This window comes from Eurosta solidaginis, chromosome X, assembly GCF_040869045.1.
Source record: "Eurosta solidaginis isolate ZX-2024a chromosome X, ASM4086904v1, whole genome shotgun sequence".
In the NCBI taxonomy this organism is placed as follows: domain Eukaryota; kingdom Metazoa; phylum Arthropoda; class Insecta; order Diptera; family Tephritidae; genus Eurosta; species Eurosta solidaginis.
In genome coordinates this window covers 83,241,417-83,267,747 of record NC_090324.1, presented here as the reverse complement: position 1 = coordinate 83,267,747, position 26,331 = coordinate 83,241,417, and positions in this window count along the sequence as shown.

The window sequence follows — 26,331 nt, the reverse complement described above, 5'->3', positions numbered from 1 at the left end:
ACAGCACAATAGTGGAGCTAACTAACTTACTAGTAAAGGAAACCAAAGGTAAACACGGAGAGGTAATACTCGAAGCAGTACGACAGTACAATAAAACCATTCACTCGGTCACAGGACATAAACCCGAGGACGTTTTTTTCAACAGGGGAGGATACGACTATACAGTCATCAGAAACAGAATTCGTTATAAGCAAGAAAGAGATATCACCCAACAGAAGGCACCGAACAAACAAATTATTTACGAGAAAGGTGATATTATTTACGTTAAGAGAAGCCGAAGAAATAAAAAACACGATAGATTTATGAAAAAATAATTGAACAGGATAACGGTAAAACAGTCACAACAACTGATAAAAGAATAATACACAAAGATAACATCCGTACGAACTAGAAATGAATCTCACAATAATAATAATCTTGCTGTGCATAAACAGAATTAGTTCAGACACAAGTATTACAGACCTGAAAAGAAAAGATTATATATTAATAGAAACGAATCCAGCTTTTATATTTGATAGCTATGATTATTTATATCATATTACAAATTTAACTAGAATATTAACACCTTACCAAAATATATTAAACTCAAAATATAATTTAGATTCAAATCCTGAAGTGAAAATATTACACCGAAAAATTGAAATATTAATAAAACAGATTAATCCAGTTAATAGATTTAAAAGAGGATTAAACGCTTTAGGGACAATATTAAAATGGATAACAGGTACACCAGACCACGATGATGAAGTAGAGATACAGACAAGAATCAATCAACTAATTGAGGGACACAATAAACAAAAAATAATAAATAGTAATTTCGAAAAAATGTTAAACAAATTAAACCCCAAGGATTTCTCTGAAAAACTAATACTCACAGAAGTCTACAATGAACTTAATACACTCCTAACTACAATTAATTTAGCAAAAAATAACAACTTCCTGTCAACTTCATTGGACTTAGAAGAAATTACAGAAATCATTGCGAAAGAAAAAACAAATGTTTTAACCATAAATATTTTAGAATATGCAGAAATTAAACTTGTTAAATTCAAACAAAACTTTGTAACAGTTTACAAATACCCAAAAATCAAAGAAAATGTGAACAATTCTACATCTACTCATTAGCTACAAAAAAAGGAAAATTAGTTATGGATAAAAATATTGCTTTATGTAAAGGAAATCAATACGTAAGAATCAATAAATGTAAAGATTTTATAGATCAAACTATATGTAAGCAGAATAAAAAGGACGGATGTACAATACAAATATTAGAGAAAAATAATGCTCAATGTAAAATGATAAAAGAAAAGAATCCACCCTTTATTAATTATGGTAACGGAAACATTATTATTAGCGGATTGAATATATTAAACAACGAGATTTTAGATGGAGATTTTTCAATTTATTTCAAAACCAATATAACATTAAATAACGAAGTATATATAAACATTAGGGAAACTATGGTAAAAATACTCCATAAAAAGCATAAAGAAAATCTAGATATATTAGAATACTTAGAATCTCAATCAGAATACAAGTTCAATAATCTAGACGAAATATTATCCATATTTGTACCAATTGAACAAAATCCAATCAAGACTACATTTATAACTATATTAATTATAACCCTATTAATCACAATAACCAAACTATTATTAGAATTTAGAGTAAGGAGAAGGAATATACTTTATCAAAGAGCACTAATACAATGTCAAAAAGACCATGAAGAAAGAAAACAAAAATTACTAGAGTCCATATTGTAAATGAGGACATTTAATTTTAAGAGGGAGGAGAGTTAGTGCAACAGAAAATACACTACTGTACCGATAACATCATCCCATGTATGATATAGAATCAGTAGCTTACATAAAAAGTATGGTCCTCTTTAAACATTGTCTATCTATCTATTAACCATTATCAGAAACCAAAACATTGTAAGCAAAGATAAGATTTCTATTTAAACATAAACCAAATACAAACATAAACAAAACATAAGCAAAACCAAATAAAATATTATCAGCGAACAAAAGATTCCTATTCAACCATTGTAAGCATAGATAAGATTTCTACTTAAACATTATCAGCAAGATCCTTTTTTTTGAACATTATCAGCAGCCACTAAACAAAAGAAACCAGAGCATATAAATAGATGATTAAGCATAGAAATAGGTTAGTCTTCTATTACACTGAAGCATATGAACTTCAGTTTAGAATTCATTAAAGTACATATAGATACAAATAAAGTATATTGTTTTATTTAAAATCGAAAGTACATACTTAACTCGCGCCTTATGTCACACATACATTAATATTATATTGCCCTCATACCTACACGCAATATAAAACGAATGTATCCGCAAAAAAATGTATTATTTTAATCAAAAAGAAAAATCAAAATGATAGTAAATTTTTAGAATTTGGGATTACGCAAAAAAAACACTGCTTGAGAGGAAATCTTCACCCAGGATAATCCGTGCCTGCGGATTTATTGAAGAGGCTGGTGGCCGAAGTCAAAATTGAGGTCGCGTGAACCCCAAAGGGCGCGAAAGTCTAGATAATAATAAAAAAAATCCTTTAGCATTTAAGGACTCACCTGATTATTAAATATTCCACATCTCTATGCCGCGAGGAATCCTGTCCTGGTGGTTGGGTTTTGTGTCGCCCTTCTCCTTACCGATTATCGACCGAAACCGCGCTTATAATTGAAGGCAATTTGCCTTATATCAAAAAACTCTAGAATTATTATTTTCGGCACTACACTGACCCTTTTTGGGTCTCCGCGCACAGGGAATTTAAAAAAACTTAAACACACACAAAATTTCAAGGATATCTTCCTTTATCAGAAAAGCGGCGCGCGCACTTTAGCTCGATATGCTGCTATATTTTACTTTACATTTGTTCTCCTTCAGTTACCCTCTTTTATACTATCCGAACCGCTGAAAAGAACCGTTTCCTTATGCCGTTTCCCACGGTCTTTCTTTTGTCTATTGCAATCATAACCACCCTATATCTATCCCTGTCCTTATTCTCACCATATCATGCACGTCCATCTGGCAATCTTCAACCTAAAGCTTTTTTCATCATTGTGAACTTACGTGAGTTCACCATGGTGTTTTTTTGGGACATTTTCATTTGACGTTTCTCGTGTTTACCTTTTTGGTAAACACAATTTTATAAATTTTATTTATGATAAAGTGTAGTTGAGGGATCGACTGCTACCCACAACATGTCAAGAGAGGTGTCAAAAGACGCGTCTTAATCTCGAAAACAATGCTCCGAAGGCGGAAAATAAGAATTGTATCTCTATCCGGAGATATTTGCAGTGTAAGTTGGTGATTTTCGTGTGATAGTTGTTCTGTTGGGTACCCAACAAAAAAAAACTGTGAAAATAAGTGCTTTGCGTGGATATAGTTTTGGTCTCCAAACCGGTGTTGGACCCACCCAGGGTGATTTGTTATAAGCGCAGCAGAAGGCCGCCAACGCAGAAAGGTGTTCTGCGTAACCATACTGTGGATACCACCCCTGGTTTAGGAGGGACCCGCTGGTAACTTTTCGGTTTTTTCGTTCCTATATTCTGAACGAGCCAAACATTTAATATTGCTGTTTTAACAGCGTACTCCACCTCAACATGTGAGGCTGTCTACAAGCGGGCCAAGGTCTGAATTAAGCCCAACGCGGGGACGACCCACGACCTGACATACTTTATGTTTGAATTGTGCAGGCAATGCTATAGCCATAGTGAAGCCGTAAGGTGTTAACAGTGAGCGGGCATACACACACAAACTCCATGTAATTTGTTTGTGTAATTCGTTGGTGGTAATGTCAAAAATACTCTGAGAAATGTTCGTACTGTAAAAATTCACGAGAAAAGTTGCAATCAGCTTGGCTAATGCTTTTACCTTTAATGACTCCGCCATAAATCAGCTTTGCCAGCATAGTTTGAAATTAATAATCAACATAAACGATTTGATTTCGTTTTGATATGGCAGAAAACGAAGCGAAATCATTTCGTTAATTTTAGGTTCTTAACGTTAATAAACGAAACGAAATGACTTTGTTTCGTTTATTAACGTTAATTATCGTAACGAAATGATATCGGTTAGTTGGTTAAGCATGCCTGCAACAGGGAGTCATACACGGCAGATACTGTATCGATCATAGACCGCAACGAAAGCGAAGATGGTTTTTGAATTTTTGGAAGCTCAAACAGTTTTGCAACTGTGTTAGAAAATATCAGACAATTGTTGTCATATACCTTTTTTAAGCTTGCCACCGCCTTCGGATAATTTTCATTCGTCATTTGGAAGGCCTTTACGGTTCCTAAAGCTTCACCAGACAAACATGAAACCAAGTGGGTGAATTTTTCTATATCCGAAAGAGACGTGTCATTATGAACAAGGCTCTCAAACAAACTCATGCAGCTTTTCACTGTAGCTTTCTAGCATCTCAAGTCGACACTCGACTTCCGATATCTGTGGTGAAATCGACTTATCGAGAATTCCGGTTTTAATTCTCAAAATGCTTCGTTTTAAAATTGACCTTGGTCTTTTCAGAGACTTCGTGTCTTCCACCTGGCCTTGCGAACTCTCACTTTTCCGGTCATCTTGGTGCGCTATATGTACAGTAACTTTGTACTCAAAATGTATAGTCTGGAAGTTTTCAGCGACTTAAAATAACGATAACGAAAAAAAAAACTGAAACTTCACCAGAACTATCGAAAAGAAGCCCGAACCAAGTAGGAACTGACCGAACAAGAAAGTCACAAAATCGTTTCAAAAGGGGAAACTAGACAAATGTCGAAAATCTGAACGACCCAACCGCAGCGAAAATATATAGCTTTCGAAATAAACGATAATATATCAAGTGAATATAAGGGAGCCAAAAATTAAAGCTTGTTGGGTAATTTTTGCAGCAATTTAGTAAAAGATATAACCTCAACAGGTTTTAATTGTTAGCACTCAATACCTGTTCTTTGTGTACTGGTTCGTTTCCTGCTTTGACTTCCCTTTGGCAGAGTAGGCAGCTGCACTTCATTCCCACGATGTCCAACGCTGGAGGAAATTTAAGTGGCCAAAGCCTCGAAAGCAGCAATATCACCAAAAATCAGGATCAACCAATTATTGGCGTCCACAGCAGCAACCGTATCATGGTCGGTTTTGAGCGGCACAGTTATACAGTTAAGCAAATATCAAATTATAGTTGAATAAAATGTTGATCACTTTTTATTAAAACTCACTACTATTTTAGTGAACGCAACTGTACAATAAATATATGTAACTGTGCTTTGGGTAAGTACCTCTTTTATTTTATTTAGGTAAGTACCTCTTAATTCTTTTTCTTTATATATAGGCAAACTGTTATATCAGCACTATTAAGAGCTTAAACTTAAGATTGTATGGTTTTAATTTTAAATATATATGTATCTGTATATATATATATATTTTAATAATTGGTATAATTTTTAATTGCTCCTTTTGCTTTTTAGCCACTGCACTGCACTCACTGTATGTAAATTATATTTATTTGTTTTTACACACGACCGCTCGCGGACAAACAATTGATATTTTCATCAAAAAAAATTTTATTTGATTAAAATAGTTTTAAATTAGTTTTTATTTAATTTGTATTTGTTGTTTTTTTTTTAACTGAGCACTCACTTGCATTTCACAGAGTATATTATTTAATTTAATTTACACCTAGTCCCTGCTTCGGGCGCCATGAAATTTTACTAATGTTTTTTAGCAAAGAAATTAGTAAGGTATTTTAGGGGAGCGCAAATTACTTCACACACTCATTAAATTGCCTAGAAAATCACTTGAAATTGCCTGTCTCCGTATAAATAAAACGCCGCTGTCGCCGATTACTAACAAACTGTAACTTTTAATCTTCAATTTCTTCCTTTTATCATATTTTTCTTAACTATTAATTTTCAGTTGCCTAGCATAAAATTTCCAATATTCCAATAAGAAGCGGTAAGAACAATTGATGTACCCATGTCCATATATGTGTGTATATGCTTATGTACGAAAGAGCGCGGAGATGCGCGCATAAAAGGCATATAAACACCGCATGCACATAGGTACGTACAATTGTTAGTAAGTAAGCATGCAATTTACGTACATAAGAATTTTAGGTGAGTTGAAATTTAAGACATTAGGGTATTCGAAAATAATTCAAATTTAACGTAGGGAGTAAATTTTAAATATTCAATTGCAAAGATAACAGGTTAAAGGTATGTATTTAAAGGTAAGTTATAAAGGTAAGTATTCAATTTTAAGACTTAAGGTAAGTATTTATGAATTATATATGTATGTATTTCATTTTATTTTACATTTCATTTCAGGTAATGGATTTCTCTTAAACTAATTATTCATCTGCTTTAACACCGGCCACCTTGAAGGAATCTGCATTCTTCAACACTCGGATAATGGTAACATTGCAAGTTTATGAATTGGCTTCCTAATTGTTCCTGCCCTTGTGCGGACGTTTGCTACTCTCACTTTCCCGTCCTGGCCGGGGATCGTACCCGTCACTCGGCCTAGAATCCATTGTTGGGGGCGGGGCGTTTTCTTCGTGAACGACGACGAGCTCTCCGACCTCTACGTTGGGTTGCGGACGTTGCCACTTGTTGCGCTCCTGCAAACTCAGGAAGAAGCTCTCGGACCACGCTTGCCAAAACTGTCGCTTGAGAGAGCAAACATGTTGCCATCTGTCGGATTGACATTGCCTTGAGCTGGCATCCGATCAACAAGTGCGCCGGAGGAACAGCCTCGCCGTCGTTCGGATTTTGGCTGATAGGGGCGATTGCGCGCGAGTTGAGCACGGCCTCTACCTCTACGAGCAGCGTTCCGATTTCTTCGGCGGTGAGACTCGCGTTGCCTATGGCTCGTATGAGCAGGTGCCGACTTCACTCCTGCCTCCCATAACCCGCCGAATTGGGGCGCCCTGGGAGGTATAAAGGTGAACTTGAATCCTTCTTCTGCTGCGTACTGCAGAACCTCCGCCTTCTGACTGAGAGACGCTACCCTCAGTTCCTTGAGTTTGCGATCTGCTCCCACGAAGTTCGTCTCGTTGTCGCAGTGAATCGTCGCTGGTATTCCCCCAACGAACCTTTTAAGGGAGAGAATAAATTTATCAGAACTTAAATCAGAAACAAGTTCCAAATGTACAGCTTTTGAGGAAAAGCACACAAAAACTGCAATATACATTTTTACAGGGGGCCGATCCCGTATCTTTTGTGTGAAGTAAATTGGGCCGCAAAAATCTACCCCACAAACCATAAAAGGTCGCAGGGAACGCAGCCTGTTGGCTGGTAAATTGCCCATTATTTGGTTTTTCAACTTTGGTTTGTAGTAAAAGCAATGTATGCAGTTTCGCATGGTTCTTTCACGAAGAAGTGAAACCAATTCCTTTGCTCCTGCATGGTGATTGCGTAAATGTAGGAACCGTTCATACGATTTAACGAGCTGCGAATTTTTACTCAATAATTCCTTTATTATTATTTTGGCATCATAAGGGATTGGCGCATTTACTAAACGACCGCCTACTCGTAAAAATTTCAACGACAAGGACTGCTCTGGAAGAGTATGCAAAAATGGATTTACTTTTTGCAAGCTCGACGATAGTTTAAGATTTTTCGACAATTTATGGATTTCTTCACCATATTCATCACCTTGGATTATTTCAACAATTTTCAAAAAGCTTAGTTTCAACTCGTGTGCTGATGGTATTACGTCATATTTAGTGGTTCGGTTTCTCACTTTCAAGAACCATCCCAGAATATAGGCAAAGACTCGAAGTAATTTTGTGTGTGAAGAAAATTTTTCAATTATTGTCAGCAGTGGATTACGATCAGCACTCACTGCTACTAAGGCGCTGGCGTTTTTCTTATTTTCCAGTGTTTGTTCTGTGAGGACCCCAAAACCGAGGGTTTGTACTCTCACAACATATATCTATTTTCTCATTTTTTACATGTTATACAATGATTGAACTTAACTCCGAATTTAACATTTGTACATTTTTATAACATGAATTACATATATATTTATGAATTACACGTCGAAACACATACATGCGGTTGCATATTGAATTATTATTTACTAAATTGAAGGATAAACCAGACTTGCGTACTTTTGCACGCAAGCAAAATATTTACATTTTTCGCCCACATAAGGTTCAAATATAGGTCACCCTAACATACACTAAAACATTTGGAAGGAAAATGGAAACGCACAAAACATAAAATTATGCCGGTCAACCAACCCTTTGCGCATCCAATGCACTCAGCCACAAATACAACATACATAATAATTTGGATAAACAAATATCAGCAGTAAAAGTCGCCAAACTAAGCGCTGCTACTAATTGGGACTTTTCTCTACATACTTACGTACAAGCATCCGACACACCAACGCACGCCCTAAGCAGAAGCCGAAAGCATCCAAACGAGGCCAACGCACCATCAAAACCAAGTGACAGCGAACACACGCATAAACACAAATGATCGAATTCGATAGGTAAAGCAAACACTGGAAAACACGGCAGGCATACAACAAGCGTACGTACGAGATTTGGCACATTGTTCGCTATGTATATTAGGGCTCCCTAAAATTGGGATATGAAATGCCGGGATAGCGGATTGTCATACATGATCGAAAATATGCATATATGTATATATACCGATGTACCACCATATGTATGATAATGGAAAGAAGGAAAACGCATGTGAGCATGTAAGCGTATGTATGTACCAATAGAATACAGCGAAAGTAGCGTTAAACTAGAATTCGATTTTTGCATTTCCAACTTTTATAATTGTTATTGTAAAATTACTGACTGCCTGCGTGCAGTCCTACATAATTCTATAACTGAGGAATTATTACAATGAATTGTTTTTAGGAAATAACTGTCCACCGGCGTACAAAATCGTATATAAGGGCGGCAAATTAGCTTATAAGATCAGAAGCTAGGAGATAGGCATACGAGTCAGTGGGCTTCTACCACTGACCTGAAGGTCTCTACTTCATTTCGTGAATTATTTTATATTCAGTAGGAGGTTTCTACTCCAACTGACGGAGAGCTAGCAGAGGGGTTCTACCTCAGCTACTCTTATTTAGACAGGGACAAAGAATAGGAGTAGCTCTTAAGGATATCGATCCCTTTTTAAATAAACTTTATAACGTTTTCAGAACCCCTTTGTCTATTTATTTTCATTGGAATAGGTTCCCCCACCAAATATAGGAACCCTGGACGGACTGGGCATACCTCAGCAGGAATTAGTCCGTCACATATGGCGCCCGAGCAGGCTTATAAATAAAAACATATATGGCACCCAAGCAGACTTAAGAAAGATCAAGGAAATCAACAAGGCTTCACATAAAGGATATTCAAAGTAAGGTAACAGCGACATACGGAAATAAAGTCAAAACAACGATATACGATGCAACAGCCAGGCACATACGCAACCCCTATGGACCGGGTAAGAAAATGGGGTTTGAAATACGACGGGGGCAAGGATCCTCTAGGGTTCATAGAACGCGTGGAAGAACTGGCAGAAGGATACGAAATAAACGTCAACTCGATACCACGAGCATTGCCGGAGCTACTCAAAGACAAAGCGTTGGTTTGGTACCGAAATAACAACCGGAGTTGGAACGAGTGGGACTCATTCAAGAAAGATTTCCTAAAATTTTTCCTCAGCTCCAGATATTTTGAACAGTTGGACGACGAGATACGGGCACGCATGCAAAGACCAGGAGAGAAGTTTAAGGATTATGTGCTAGCACTACAAGGGCTGATGCGACATGCCGCCTACACCGAAGACCAAAAGCTAAACCGCATATACAGGAACTCCCGCAGAGAAATCCAACTGTATGTTAAAAGAGGCGAGGTCAGCAGCCTGGAAGAATTGGTAAGTTTGGTAGAAGATTATGAAAATATTACCCCTGACAGAGATCCGATGCGACCAACGGCAAGACCATTTATACCAAGGCGCCCAGAAGAACGTTACCAATATATACAGGCAGAGTAGCGGGAACAGCAGACAGAGAAACAACCATCCCAGAAATCAGACCCGGCACCAAGATACATCGATACAAACACGGCGTGCAGACGATGCGGAGGAGGCGGCCATGTCGCATACGGTTGCCGTAGCGCTCGCATCGAATTCTGCTGGACATGCGGAAAAGTAAGCACACTCACACGAAATTGTTGTAGACGAACGCAGGGAAACGGCCAGAGACCTCATTGGCACCGAGGAGTGGGGTCTCCCCAAACGCAACCTCGGGAAAACTAAACACGTTAAGACATACAAAGGGCCGGATCTTGGCGAATATTACGGTGAATGGCGAAGAGGTAGTAGCAGCAATCGACGCAGGGGCGACGCGAAGCTTTATGAGAGAAACATTGGCAAGAAGGCTGAAGACAGGTATATTCAAGGCGATAGAAACACGAGTGATACTGGGAGATGGCAAACCGAAGACGATCATAGAAGCGGTAGATGTTGAAGTGGGAATGAGTAACCAAGTGCTGCAAAATGAAATGCTAATCCTACCAGGACTAGTCGACGAAGTGGTGCTTGGAACGGATTACCTAGCGAAGGTGAACATGGAGATGAGATGCGGAGAACAAACGCTAACCTTGAACACAAACAATCAGGAGGAGGATGCGGTCACTTGTACAACAATGGTCGAAAGTAGAAATGAAAGTAGTCACCAAGATAACAGCCTAAAAGTTGCGAACACAGACGAGTCGGTGAGTAAATTTCTCAACAAAGAATTACAGATGTTCCAAGAGATGTTAGGTGTATCCAACGTGGCCACGCACAAGATAGTGATGAAAGACGACCGCCCCATAAAACAAAGATATTACCCGAAGAATCCCAAGATGCAAGAGATTATTAATAAGGAAATCGATGAGCTTATCGAGAAAGGTTGCATCGAACCTTCTAGAAGCCCGCACAGCGCACCAATAGTTTTGGCAAGGAAGAAAAATGGTAAATGGAGACTGTGCGTAGATTACCGCCAACTAAACGCAAGGTCAGTACCAGACGCATACCCGTTACCCCGTATCCAACACATCCTGGACAGATTGAGAACTGATCGGTTTATCAGCAGCCTTGATTTAAAAAACGGATATTGGCAAATCCCCATGGAAGAAAACAGCAAACAATACACCGCATTCACTGTACCCGGACGTGGGCTATATCAATGGAAAGTAATGCCGTTCGGTCTGCACTCAGCCCCAGCAACTTTCCAGAGGGCACTCGATCACGTTATAGGACCAGAGTTGGAACCCTACGCATTCGCATATCTAGATGACATCATCATTACGAGCAAAACATTGGAAGAACACATAAGACACCTGGCGGAAGTATTTCAACGGCTGCGAAGAGCAAACCTTAAGATAAACCCGGAAAAATGTGAGTTTTTTAAGAAAAGTTTAAAGTATCTAGGTCATGTCGTTAGCGAGGAAGGCATTCACACGGACCCGGACAAGATAGCAGCCATCAAAGAGTTGACACCGCCAAACAATTTACGCGAACTACGGAGATTCCTAGGAGTGGTATCGTGGTACAGGAGATTCGTCTCAGACTTTTCACAAGTTTCACACCCGTTGACGTCAATGCTAAAGAAAGGAAGGAAGTGGAAGTGGTCGGAAGAGCAGCAGTTGGCATTCGAAGCATAAAAGGCCGCACTTACCCAAGCACCTGTACTAGCTTGCCTAGATTTTTCGAAGAAGTTTTGCCTACAGACGGATGCAAGCGATTTTGGCCTCGGAGCAGTGCTCACCCAAGGATCAGACAGCGAAGAACGAGTGATTGCTTATGCGAGTCGGCGACTTAACAAGGCAGAAACAAATTATTCCCCGACAGAGAAAGAATGTTTGGCAATAGTGTGGGCGATAAGGAAGATGAGACCCTACCTAGAGGGATACACGTTCACGGTAATCACAGACCACCTAGCTCTAAAATGGTTAAACGCAATAGACAGTCCGACGGGACGGATTGCTAGATGGACACTAGAACTACAACAATACTCATTCGACGTACAGTACCGGAAAGGAAAGCTAAACGTGGTGGCAGATGCACTTTCGAGACAGCCGATGGACGAGCAACTAACTACGTTGACAGTAGAGCAAGGCAAAGACGAGTGCAAGTGGCTAAAAGCGAAGATTACAGAGGTAAGAAAGGCTCCGGAGAAATTCCCAGACTATGTGATCGAGGACGGAAAGCTCTACAGGAGAATAGAGAGTCAAGTTGATGGTGAAGACGCAGTACCGTGGAAGCTATGTGTACCGACCCCACAGAGACGCAGAGTGCTGGCGGAAATTCATGACACACCAAGCGCAGGACACATGGGCGTTCGAAAATCTATTGCACGAGCGACGACACGATATTACTGGCCCGGAATGTTCAGAGACGTAAGGAAGTACGTACAACAATGTCATGGATGTCAGGTATACAAACCTAGTCAACAACAGGCCGCGGGTAAGATGTTAACTAAAATTCCAGAAGAGCCGTGGGCAACAGTGTGTGCAGACTTTGTTGGTCCAATGCCACGCTCAAAACATGGTAATACAATGGCATTAGTTTTCGTTGACAGATATTCAAAATGGGTGGAGATAATGGCAATTAGAAAGGCAACAACAGAAAGCGTAGTACGAGGATTTAGAGAGAGAATTTTGGCACGATTTGGCATTCCAAAGGTATTAATCACAGACAACGGAGCGCAGTTCGTGAGCAAACGTTTTAAGAAGTATTTGGAGGAGCTTGGCGTAAAACACCAGCCGACAGCACCATACACACCGCAGGAGAATCCGACAGAAAGAGCGAACCGCAACATCAAGAGGATGATAGCACAGTTTTCAGGGAATGAGCAGAGAACATGGGACGAGCTGATACCAGAGATAACACTCGCATTAAACACAAGGGTATGCGAATCGACAGGGTACAGTCCAGCGTATGTAGTACAAGGCAGAGAACCAGGATTCCCAATAGCCTTTACGACGAGCATACATACGGTTCAGGTGAGAGAGTAGCTAATCCAGCCGAGAAATCAATGAAGATGAAGGAGATATTCGACATGGTACGACGGAAGCAAGAGCGAGCATCAGCAGAGCAAGCAAAGCATTATAATTTAAGAAGAAGGCAATGGCGACCGGCTATAGGCGACCTAGTGCTGGTAAAGGAGCATCAGCTGTCAAAAGCGGTGGATAACTTTGCAGCCAAACTAGCGCCCAGGTACAGTGGACCCCACCGGGTAACGAACTTTGTATCACCAGTGATCGTAGAGCTAGACAAAGTTTTCAGAGGAAGGAGGAGGACAGCCCACTTAAGTGAGCTGAAAGCATACCACGCAACAGACGCCGCCGACAAAAATGAATCCATAAAGCAAAGGAATGAACAGGGTAACAAGAAGAACGCTAGTGAAGATCAAATCCCGTCAACATCGTCCAATCAAACAACAAACAATATCCCCGAGGTACAACAACAGAGAGAGAACAGCGAGGTAGCCATCTGTGGTACGATCACACGAGTCAGCGAAGAGACCGGGAGGCAACGAGGAGAGAACCAAAGTACAAACCAACAACTGATAGTATACAGAGACACTCAAGTGCAAAACAATACGGAGAATCAGGTACGGGTCGCTCGAGGAACCCAAGTACAGATCGCCAGAGGACCGATACCTGGAGCAAGATTATACATAGGAAGACAGTTTGCTATAGCAGCCCTAAATGAACACACACCCAGAGACAGCTCCGAAATAACGGATTATTACGTGAGATTCTACTGCAACTCGAATCAAATCGGTAGTAACGTACACGCCCAACCGCAACAGTATCAAATCATACACGAAGAAATTTCATTTCAAGAAGTACCCGGACTTCGAACCAACCACTAAAGCCCGGTAAACTCTAACCACAATTACGTAATCGCATAAAAGTACTCCTTAACTAGGCTCATTACATACCACGTTTTTACGCAAAAAAAAAAAAAAAAAATCCACCATATACGGTGGGAACACCCTAAGGAAAATCCACCAGTTTCTCATTTACAGTTTAGGCTGGCATCACACACACCAAAGACGGGAAGGGCAGCGAAACGCCAGAAACGAACACAACGACGACAGTGAAATATTAAACCGTATGGCCAGCGAGGTCAACGACAACCTCAACGACAACAACAGCGACATATTGAGCCTGATGGCCAGCGAGGCCAGTGGTAGCATCAACAGCAGCAACGACAACCATGACGACAGCGACGACGAAGGCAGTGTGAGCGAACGCTACTTCCGAGTACGGATCACACGCACCGGCACGGTGACCGTAAGCTTCGCTGCGGTAGGTGAGGGGGGAGTGTGGGGACCCCAAAACCGAGGGTTTGTACTCTCACAACATATATCTATTTTCTCATTTTTTACATGTTATACAATGATTGAACTTAACTCCGAATTTAACATTTGTACATTTTTATAACATGAATTACATATATATTTATGAATTACACGTCGAAACACATACATGCGGTTGCATATTGAATTATTATTTACTAAATTGAAGGATAAACCAGACTTGCGTACTTTTGCACGCAAGCAAAATATTTACATTTTTCGCCCACATAAGGTTCAAATATAGGTCACCCTAACATACACTAAAACATTTGGAAGGAAAATGGAAACGCACAAAACATAAAATTATGCCGGTCAACCAACCCTTTGCGCATCCAATGCACTCAGCTACAAATACAACATACATAATAATTTGGATAAACAAATATCAGCAGTAAAAGTCGCCAAACTAAGCGCTGCTACTAATTGGGACTTTTCTCTACATACTTACGTACAAGCATCCGACACACCAACGCACGCCCTAAGCAGAAGCCGAAAGCATCCAAACGAGGCCAACGCACCATCAAAACCAAGTGACAGCGAACACACGCATAAACACAAATGATCGAATTCGATAGGTAAAGCAAACACTGGAAAACACGGCAGGCATACAACAAGCGTACGTACGAGATTTGGCACATTGTTCGCTATGTATATTAGGGCTCCCTAAAATTGGGATATGAAATGCCGGGATAGCGGATTGTCATACATGATCGAAAATATGCATATATGTATATATACCGATGTACCACCATATGTATGATAATGGAAAGAAGGAAAACGCATGTGAGCATGTAAGCGTATGTATGTACCAATAGAATACAGCGAAAGTAGCGTTAAACTAGAATTCGATTTTTGCATTTCCAACTTTTATAATTGTTATTGTAAAATTACTGACTGCCTGCGTGCAGTCCTACATAATTCTATAACTGAGGAATTATTACAATGAATTGTTTTTAGGAAATAACTGTCCACCGGCGTACAAAATCGTATATAAGGGCGGCAAATTAGCTTATAAGATCAGAAGCTAGGAGATAGGCATACGAGTCAGTGGGCTTCTACCACTGACCTGAAGGTTTCTACTTCATTTCGTGAATTATTTTATATTCAGTAGGAGGTTTCTACTCCAACTGACGGAGAGCTAGCAGAGGGGTTCTACCTCAGCTACTCTTATTTAGACAGGGACAAAGAATAGGAGTAGCTCTTAAGGATATCGATCCCTTTTTAAATAAACTTTATAACGTTTTCAGAACTCCTTTGTCTATTTATTTTCATCGGAATAGGTTCCCCCACCAAATATAGGAACCCTGGACGGACTGGGCATACCTCAGCAGGAATTAGTCCGTCACAGTTCTTCAGGCGTTAATTCAAAATGATTATTTATTGGCCAACAACAGAAAACCATATAGCGTTCTGCAGTTCATCAACGCTGCAACCCCGAGACACTTGATCCGCAGGATTTTGTTTTGTTGGCACATGTCGCCACGAAGCATTCTGGGTCCACTCTTGGATCTGAGACACTCTATTTGCAACGAAAGTTTGCAACGTTGATGGATGTGTTTTTCTCCAGTGCAAAACTATTTCGGAGTCTGTCCAGAAAGTTGTGTTGTCAATGGGTCGACTCAACATTGGCGCGATGCGTGACCATAATTTGGTCAAAAGAATCGCGGCTAGGAGCTCTAAACGAGGAAGAGATTTTGTTTTCAACGGAGCAACCCTAGATTTTGCAGTCAGCAGAGTGGATTTAACCTGATCAGCGAATTGGCTTCGAATGTAAATACAACACCCATACGCTCTTATTGATGCGTCGGCGAAGCCATGTATTTGACAAGTAGCACTCGACTCAGTATATACGAAACGAGGAATGCTAATTGAAGGCAACTGCGACAAGTTCGCTTTAAATTTCTGCCAAATGCTATTGAGATACAACGGAATCGACTCATCTCAATCTAGTTTTTTAATCCAAAGCTCTTGCAATAAGATTTTAGCTGTGGTTACTAGTGGGGCCAGCAACCCAAGGGTGTCAAAGAGCCGGCCAGATACAGATAAAATATTGCGTTTTGTAGCCCGTAACTCATCAGTTACGGTTTACGATTATCCAGGATGAACCGAAATCAATCGTCTTTTGGCAGCCAGTGAATTCCTAGCGTTTCAGTGGAGTCTGAATCGTTGAAACTTAACGATTTTCTAGACTCTGACTGTCGAAAAGGCTTGGGTGGTTGGAGAACCACTTTGCTAGCTGGAATCCTGCCGAATTTAAAATTTCATTAACCTCACATCGAACTCTGTCGAAGGATTCAACATCTTTAGATCCGGTCAACAAATCATCCACATAGAAATCTGTACGTATAACCTTAGCACCGAGTGGATATTTTTGCTCATTCACTTCGCTTAGCATCTGCAAACACCGTGTAGCAAGAAATGGAGCTGGCGCAGTACCGTATGTCACGGTGTTTAATCGAAAAATTTGCAGAGGCTCCGAAGGATGCTTTCCCCATACTATCAATGGAAAATTTCTATCATTTTCATTTACCATAATTGGCGATACATCTTTGTGATATCTGCCGTAATAGCATACTTATGCATCCGAAAGCGCAGTAGCGTTGAAAAAAGTTCTTCTTGTATGGTCGGTCCAACCATTAAAATGTCATTCAACGCAATTTGTGAAGATGTTCGACTTGACGCATCGCACTGATGCGGAATAAAGTAGTGGGCTTAATGAAGTCCAGATATATTTGACGAAGTTTTGGATCCTTCAACGTACGTTTCTCCAGCGCCTGAAACCGCCGGTCTGCGATGTCATATGATTGACCTAATATATTAAAGTCAACTTTGAACGGTAATCTTACTTGAATCCGTCCAGATGGCAAGACTTCACTAGTCTTCACAAAATTTTCCTCGCATTCCCTTTGTTCGGGAGTGAACTTTGTGGCCTGTGCCTCTGAAGGAATTTCTTCCATTGCCCAGAATCTTTGGACAATTTGATCAATTGTTTCTAGACCGTCTTCAACTTTGCACAAGGCACTGCTTACTTGAGAGCTATCACTTTGGTTGTAGGCGTATTTACCTGAAATAACCCAACCTGGGTGTGTGTGCTTTTTGAAGAGTTGGGAATCTTGGGTCAGTTTTAATTTGACCTACACAAAGTATATAGAAGAATGTTTCGGCTCCCAATAAAAGATCAACCTTTGCCGATTTATAAAACCCAGGATTGGCGAGCTCAATATTGGCTGGAATTTTCCAGCCTGTCGTATTTACTGCTCGATCAGGGTGGTTTGCAGAAATTGCTCCCATTACCCAAAATTCTGCCATAAACTCAAAATAGTTTACTCGGGAATTAATAGTTGTACTAATCTTTTGAGTTGCATTTCCTATCCCGATGACATTTAATGTCGCCTTCTCTCTTCGAACTCGCAATTTTTGTGCCAGCTCTTCAGTCATAAAATTTACTTGAGACCCTGAGTCAAGTAAAGCTCGAGCTGAAACATAATCACCGGAGCAAGTTTTCACCTTGACTACTGCTGTGGCTAACATAACGCGATAGGGCACGCATACTGTGTGCATCGCTTGCGAGGTCGAAAGTTGTGATGATGTTTCGAACGAAATTGGGTACTGGTGTAACATGGTATGATGTGACCTGTTACAAACCCGACACCGTTCCGATTTTCACTTTGAAACCGTATGTCCCCTGCGTAAGCAATTTATACACAATGGGACTGATTTCGCGAATTCGAACCTCTGCAGCGCAGAGAGAGTTTGAAATTTGGGGCAGGCTGTTAGGAAATCATCTTTGGAGTTGCAATGAAAGCAAGTTATTGCCTTTGATCTTGTAGCTACAAAGGACGATTTTGGCTTTTAAGCACCTTTGTTGTTCTGCCTTTAGGTTTCGAAAGATGAAAATTTCGATTTTGACGATGTCGATGCTTCTTCAGACGAGAGGTACTGTTATATCTTATTGAGAGCCGCTTCACACTCACTCCACAGCGGAAGCTTGTCATAGTCGAGCTGCTCCTCCCATTTCGACCGCGTAGTGGGATCAAACTTCGACATCACTAAATGTATCAGCATTGCATTTGATATATTTTTGTCGTCACCCAAAGACAACAGGGCAGGGATGCACCTTAACGTTAAGCTAATCGTTTATCAAAAAATTTCCACCGTTTCCGTTGAAATACTTCGAAATATTATCGATAAAGAAGTTATCAAGATAAATTGTATCTCGTTTTTAACCGAAACGAAATGCTTTCGTTAACGTTAAAAACGTTAACAAAAACGTGATACTTCATGCTTGAATTGTGCAGGCAATGCTATAGCCATAGTGAAGCCGTAAGGTGGTAACAGTGAGCGGGCATACACACACAAACTCCATGTAATTTGTTTGTGTAATTCGTTGGTGGTAATGTCAAATACTCTGAGAAATGTTCGTACTGTAAAAATTCACGAGAAAAGTTGCAATCAGCTTGGCTAATGCTTTTACCTTTAATGACTCCGCCATAAATCAGCTTTGCCAGCATAGTTTGAAATTAATAATCAACATAAACGATTTGATTTCGTTTTGATATGGCAGAAAACGAAGCGAAATCATTTCGTTAATTTTAGGTTCTTAACGTTAATAAACGAAACGAAATGACTTTGTTTCGTTTATTAACGTTAATTATCGTAACGAAATGATTTCGGTTAGTTGGTTAAGCATGCCTGCAACAGGGAGTCATACACGGCAGATACTGTGTCGATCATAGACCGCAACGAAAGCGAAGATGGTTTTTGAATTTTTGGAAGCTCAAACAGTTTTGCAACTGTGTTAGAAAATATCAGACAATTGTTGTCATATACCTTTTTTAAGCTTGCCACCGCCTTCGGATAATTTTCATTCGTCATTTGGAAGGCCTTTACGGTTCCTAAAGCTTCACCAGACAAACATGAAACCAAGTGGGTGAATTTTTCTGTATCCGAAAGAGACGTGTCATTATGAACAAGGCTCTCAAACAAACTCATGCAGCTTTTCACTGTAGCTTTCTAGCATCTCAAGTCGACACTCGACTTCCGATATCTGTGATGAAATCGACTTATCTATAATTCCGGCTTTAATTCTCAAAATGCTTCGTTTTAAAATTGACCTTGGTCTTTTAGAGACTTCGTGTCTTCCACCTGGCCTTGCGAACTATCACTTTTCCGGTTATCTTGGTGCACTATATGTACAGTAACTTTGTACTCAAAATGTATAGTCTGGAAGTTTTCAGCGACTTAAAATAACGATAACGAAAAAAAAACTGAAACTTCACCAGAACTATCGAAAAGAAGCCCGAACCAAGTAGGAACTGACCGAACAAGAAAGTCACAAAATCGTTTCAAAAGGGGAAACTAGACAAATGTCGAAAATCTGAACGACCCAACCGCAGTGAAAATATATAGCTTTCAAAATAAACGATAATATATCAAGTGAATATAAGGGAGCCAAAAATTAAAGCTTGTTGGGTAATTTTTGCAGCAATTTAGTAAAAGATATAACCTCAACAGTTTTTAATTGTTAGCACTCAATACCTGTTCTTTGTGTACTGGTTCGTTTCCTGCTTTGACTTCCCTTTGGCAGAGTAGGCAGCTGCACTTCATTCCCACGATGTCCAACGCTGGAGGAAATTTAAGTGGCCAAAGCCTCGAAAGCAGCAATATCACCAAAAATCAGGATCAACCAATTATTGGCGTTATTGTGTGTATATGCTTATGTACGAAAGAGCGCGGAGATGCGCGCATAAAAGGCATATACACACCGCATGCACATAGGTACAATTGTTACTAAGTAATCATGCAATTTGCGTACATAAGAATTTTAGGTGAGTTGAAATTTAAGACATTAGGGTATTACAAAATAATTCAAATTTAATGTAGGGAGTAAATTTTAAATATTCAATTGCAAAGATAACAGGTTAAAGGTACGTATTTAAAGGTAAGTTATAAAGGTAAGGATTCAATTTTAATACTTAAGGTAAGTATTTATGAATTACGGATGTGTATATATGTATGTATTTCATTTTATTTTACATTTCATTTCAGGTAATGGATTTCTCCTAAACTAATTATTAATCTGCTGTAACAAATGTTTTGGCGCGAGAAGATAGCTTTTCTCTTATGTAAAACTATTTGCCATCAATATTTGTGAGGATACATAAAGCATGCAGCAGTAAGAAAAATAAAATAAAAATAAATTAAAAAGAAAAGAAATTATTTTAGCTGTGAAATGACATATTATAAGTAATGTATGATTTAAATACCATTTCCGTATATCAGTAAAAGTAAAAGAAAAAGTAACAATTACATTTTACAGCTGAATATTAAAATTATAGTTTGCAAGAGAGTTTGACTTCAGCTTTAAAGTTTTGCAGATTTCCTGCATTTTTAACTTTCATCTGGAAGTTCGTTGAATAATTTTACACCATAGTGTTTTATTGATTTTTCACATCTTTCTGTTGGAAAAAGACGTGGTTTAATATTTGTTCGAGTTCTAAGGGCATATTCTGGGATTTGTTCTTTTTGTATGTTCAAATTATGTTTAATTAAATTATTTTTTATTTTGTAGAACGCTGTTAGCGTCTGAGAGATGCAATATTTGCGAATATGTAGCCTATTACAATATAACAGCTCACTTGATGTCCTCCGCGGTAAATTTAAAATGTTTTTAATTACTTTATTTTGTGTTCTTTGTAATTCATTTATAAGTTGCTCTGAGCAAACATTCCATATTGGATTCAAATAGTTAATATATGACATGAACAAAGAGTTGTATAGAAGCCATAGTTGTCTTTTTGGAATTAATTTCCGATTTTTATATATCAAGAAATTCAGTGGTATTAATTTCATTTTCAGCTTGCTTATGTGTTCTCGCCAGTTTAGATTTGCATCAAACCAAATGCCAAGGTATTTTAGACTCTCGACCCTCGTAATAAAACTACTATCTAGATGAATTCCCTTCCGATCGTTCATACCGGGAATATTTTTATAGTTGTTAAATATTATAGAATTTGTTTTCGAGATATTCTTTTTCAGCAAATTACATTCAAACTATTTCGAAAGTTTCTTTATATCCGTTTGGATATTAACTAATAAGTCATCTAGAGTTCAGTAGCATACAAGAAGGTCCCGTCATCGGCATAAAATTGCGGTTTTCCATTTAACTCGAGTTTAAATATATTGTTGATGTATATTAAAAATAGAGTTGCGGCTAATTTTGATCCTTGTGGAACACAAGTTTTAATAGTTTTAATTAGTTTTTTTGTATCTTTTATTTGGACAAATTGCTATCAATCAAAAAACTTTCGAAGAGTTTAATAGCAGTGCCATTAAGTCCCATTTATCTAAGCTTTTGTATCATGATGTAAAGATTCACCGAGTCAACAGCTTTGCTAAGATCCAGGGGCTAAGATCAGGATCATTTAATTTTTTAGATTGTTACAATTCAAATATTTGATGTTTTTATGTCCATGTTAATAAATTTCTTTACAATTCTGCTACGTCGTTACTTTGTTGGTGATATTATATTTTTAATACGCGAGCATATGCATGTACGAAGCGAACATTTATATTTTAATCACATTCTGTTTCATAATAATTCTGCAATTTATTAAATATACAAATGTACATGTTAACTTTTACTATAATTTCATAAAGGAGTTTCATTGTAAATTTGCCTAACGACCATCTACATACATATCAGAAAACAGCAGAAATCGAACACAACAACGTTCGATTACATTCGGCAACATGATCGTGTTCAATGATCCAACTTGTTTAAACGAACAAAATTCATAATTTAAAATCAACCAACTTTTTGCATGCGTGAATATAATCAATTCAGGCGTTTGCTCGTTTGCCTCTACCGCGATTACATTCATCGGAATGAAAAGGCAAATATGAAAACTCCACGCGTTTGAATATTTGCATGATTCTTCTGCCCTTACGTCGCGGCGACAAGCTACATATAAACATACATATAAACATTGCTTACGGTTCTGTTTGTTTGCCGAACTAAACGATACTAATTCTCGTGCTTTGATTTTATTCTCCGCATAAAATAATGTTAAATTTACAGCATTTTTTTGAAGCATACATTTTAAAATGTAAAAAACACATTAGGGGTTTTTCGGTGTAGATATGACTTTTTTAAATAAAATTTTTTTCTATTCGATCAATTTCATTCTCTTGAATTTTATATGCGAATTCGTTAGATCTCATGCATAGGCTCAAAAAGCATGAATTCTACTTATTCCTGAAGGAGGTACTTCGGTTTTTTGTATCAATTTATCTATGATTAATATTACAGGAATGCGATTTTGTGGCTTTTCCTAATGTTCACATGTTGTTGAAAATCCTGTGTAACAACGGCAACGAACGAGAGATCTTCTTCAACTCTTAGGCTGATTAAAAACTATTTTAGAAACACGATGAGTGAAAATCGATTGAATGGCTGCGCATCACTAAGCATCCACCGTGATCAAATTGTTACCGTTGATGAAATTTTAGATGAAATGGCAAATAAAAGCCGACGCATGCGCTTGAGTATTTAATGTAAACTTTTTCATATCATATTATAAATACACGTACTTTAATGTTAAAGCTAAAGACAACATTTTGTTTAAATTTATTTAACTGAAAAAAAAATTTTTTTTTGAGATAATATAAAAGGTTGTATTATTCCATTTACCGGTTCAGGGGAGTACTCAAAACTGTCTGGCGTATTTATAGTGTTTATAAAGTAATTATTAAAGGCATCAACTATCTCTGAAGGGTTTGTAATATTGTTTTCATTACATTCTATCTGCGTGATATCTGAGGATGAGGTATTATTTTGTCCATAAACAAGCTGATTTAAGATATTCCACGTTTTATTGCTAGATACAATATTTTCTTCTATCTGCCTTCCATAGAACTCTTTTCGCGCATTGTTCATTTTGTTGCGCATTTGAGTCTTGAAAATCCTAAATTGGTTTTCGAAATACAAGTTATTGATGTATTTCATTTTTAATTTGTATAATTTGTTTCTCTCTTTGATTAAATTTATTTAACTGAAAAAAAAAATTTTTTTTTGAGATAATATAAAAGGTGGTATTATTCCATTTACCGGTTCAGGGGAGTACTCAAAACTGTCTGGCGTATTTATAGTGTTTATAAAGTAATTATTAAAGGCATCAGCTATCTCTGAAGGGTTTGTAATATTGTTTTCATTACATTCTATCTGCGTGATATCTGAGGATGAGGTATTATTTTGTCCATAAACAAGCTGATTTAAGATCTTCCACGTTTTATTGCTAGATACAATATTTTCTTCTATCTGCCTTCCATAGAACTCTTTTCGCGCATTGTTCATTTTGTTGCGCGTTTGAGTCTTGAAAATCCTAAATTGGTTTTCGAAATACAAGTTATTGATGTATTTCATTTTTAATTTGTATAATTTGTTTCTCTCTTTGATTAGAGATAATATTTCGTTATTCATCTACGGCTTCTTAACAACTTTATTTGTTTTTTTTTTATATTTTTTGTGCATTTTACAATACCACGACATAGCTGTTTATGAAATTCCGAAAAGTTAGATTGGGTTATTATATTATTTATATGTTTATTTTGTTCAAAGAGGAAAGAGTAATCAAAAACTTTTATTTCGGTTTCCTGATTTTCAATGTATTTTATATTATTATTTACAGTCAAAGTTAGGAGCCTTTGATCAGATATCACATTATCATCTAACGACAAAGTATATGTGTAATCAACTTAATCAGTTAGAGCATGATCAATAATGGTTTTAGAACCGTTGCCTTTTTTTGAATACATCTCTTTATTCAGACTATTTAAAAAGAGAAACCCTTTATTTAATACCGCATTCACATAGTTACTTAATTCTTTATTTGACGATAATAAATTTAAATTAAAATATCCAACTACGATGGACCTCTTGAATCTCAAAATATCATTTTCAAACTTTTCCACGAAAGAACTAATATGGCACGCGCAGAATCTATAGACACACGAGATGTGCATATTTGCTTTAATTAACTTTATGGTCAAAAGGCTACTTAATTCATATTGTAACGAATTTACTTGCAAATCCTCTTATTTTCCCTTTTGCTAAGTTCGTATCACTAAACTGTTGAATAAATAACTCCAATATTGAATAATGGAAAAATGGCCTTTATTGAAGTAGGTACTTCACAATACACTTATACTTTGAAACGAATAGCTTGCTTAATAACCAAACTGATTGGTAGTTCAAATGAAACTCTTTCAAAAAAATACTGCTATTGCTCGCTAGATATCGTCTTTATCGAAACTGCTTGACAACTCAAATCAAACTGAATTTCAGCGCCTCTACTATTGTCGCCTTTTATAATCTTTGATTTCAACCTTCGAATCTTCTAGGTGCTTCCAGAATCTACTAGTCCAGCAGCTCTCAAACTTCTTAGCTGTAACTACAATTGCACAATTTTATAGTTTTTCTCATTGCATACTTATATGAGTATCTCAGATATATGCATGTGTTTGTGCATTGACTCTCCGCTGCTCGTATACGTACATGGTACATATATGTAGACGCAGTTATTGTTTCGTTTATGTAGATACATAATGATTGAATTATTGATGTGCATTCACGTCACTGCTTAGCATCGGCTTAGAGACGATAGCATCGCTCAGTGCTGCTAACATTCGTTACAATATTCTAATTCAGATACTAGAGAAGATGGAACCGTTCCTTGTACAAAAATCGCGCATCCACCTGCTTTATTTGATATACGATTTGGAAAATAAGCATTATAATCTCTCAAATTGAAATACTTATTTTCGTTTTCGTATATCCAAATTTCACTCACAGCAATTACATGAATAGTTTTGCCCTCGATTGCGTGTTGATGAATCAGCATATCAAGGTCATGTAATTTATTCCTAATACTCTGTATATTTAGAAACAAAATATTATTTTTGTTATTGATAAAATTTAATTTGTTTATTTCGTACTATACATCAACTTTAAATGCTGTATTATTCACTTCATTAACAAAATCCATCAATTTTTAGAATAAAAACTTAATATGTATATTACGGGATTTTAGGGATACCGGGATTTACTACACTAGTTTTTTAACATCTTCTAATTCCTTTATTTGGATAGGAGCAGTGTCGTTGGCTTTTCTTATAACCACTTTTTTGTTTGCTTCTTCTTTCACCTTCTTCATAAAATCGCTGAGCTCTTTTTCCATCAGCTGATGAAAGTTGACGTTCTTTCCCTTCATATCTGCATCCGCTATTATTTTGCTTACGTCTATATGCCCACCTTTTCTTCTATACTCGAAGCATTTCATTTAAAATTCTCTACTGCTCATTTTCACTGTCAAATGGTATGTTTTATCAAATTCAAATATAGAAATATTACAAAGATATCAGTCTAAAATCTTAAGATTGATCACAAATGCCCCCTGGTTCATCACAAATAAAGCCATCCATTCAGATCTAAATATTCCGTTTATAAAAAATGAAATTAATAGATTCAGTGCAGCATACCTACGCAGAATCAGCTATCATGACAACCTGCTGGCTATTACGTTATTAGATGAAACCAACGAAATCATAAGGCTTAAAAGACAGCATGTTCTAGACCTACCGTTTAGAAACTAACTAAAAAAAAAATGTCGCCTTTTATAATCTTTGATTTCAACCTTCGAATCTTCTAGGCGCTTCCAGAATCTACTAGTCCAGCAGCTCTCAAACTTCTTAGCCGTAACTACAATTGCACAATTTTATACATCTTCTAGGCGCTTCCAGAACCTATTAGTCCAGTAGCTCTCAAACTTCTCAGCTGTAACTACAATTGCACAATTTTATAGTTTTTCTCATTGCATACTTATATGAGTATCTCAGATATATGCATGTGCTTGTGCATTGACTCTCCGCTGCTCGTATACGT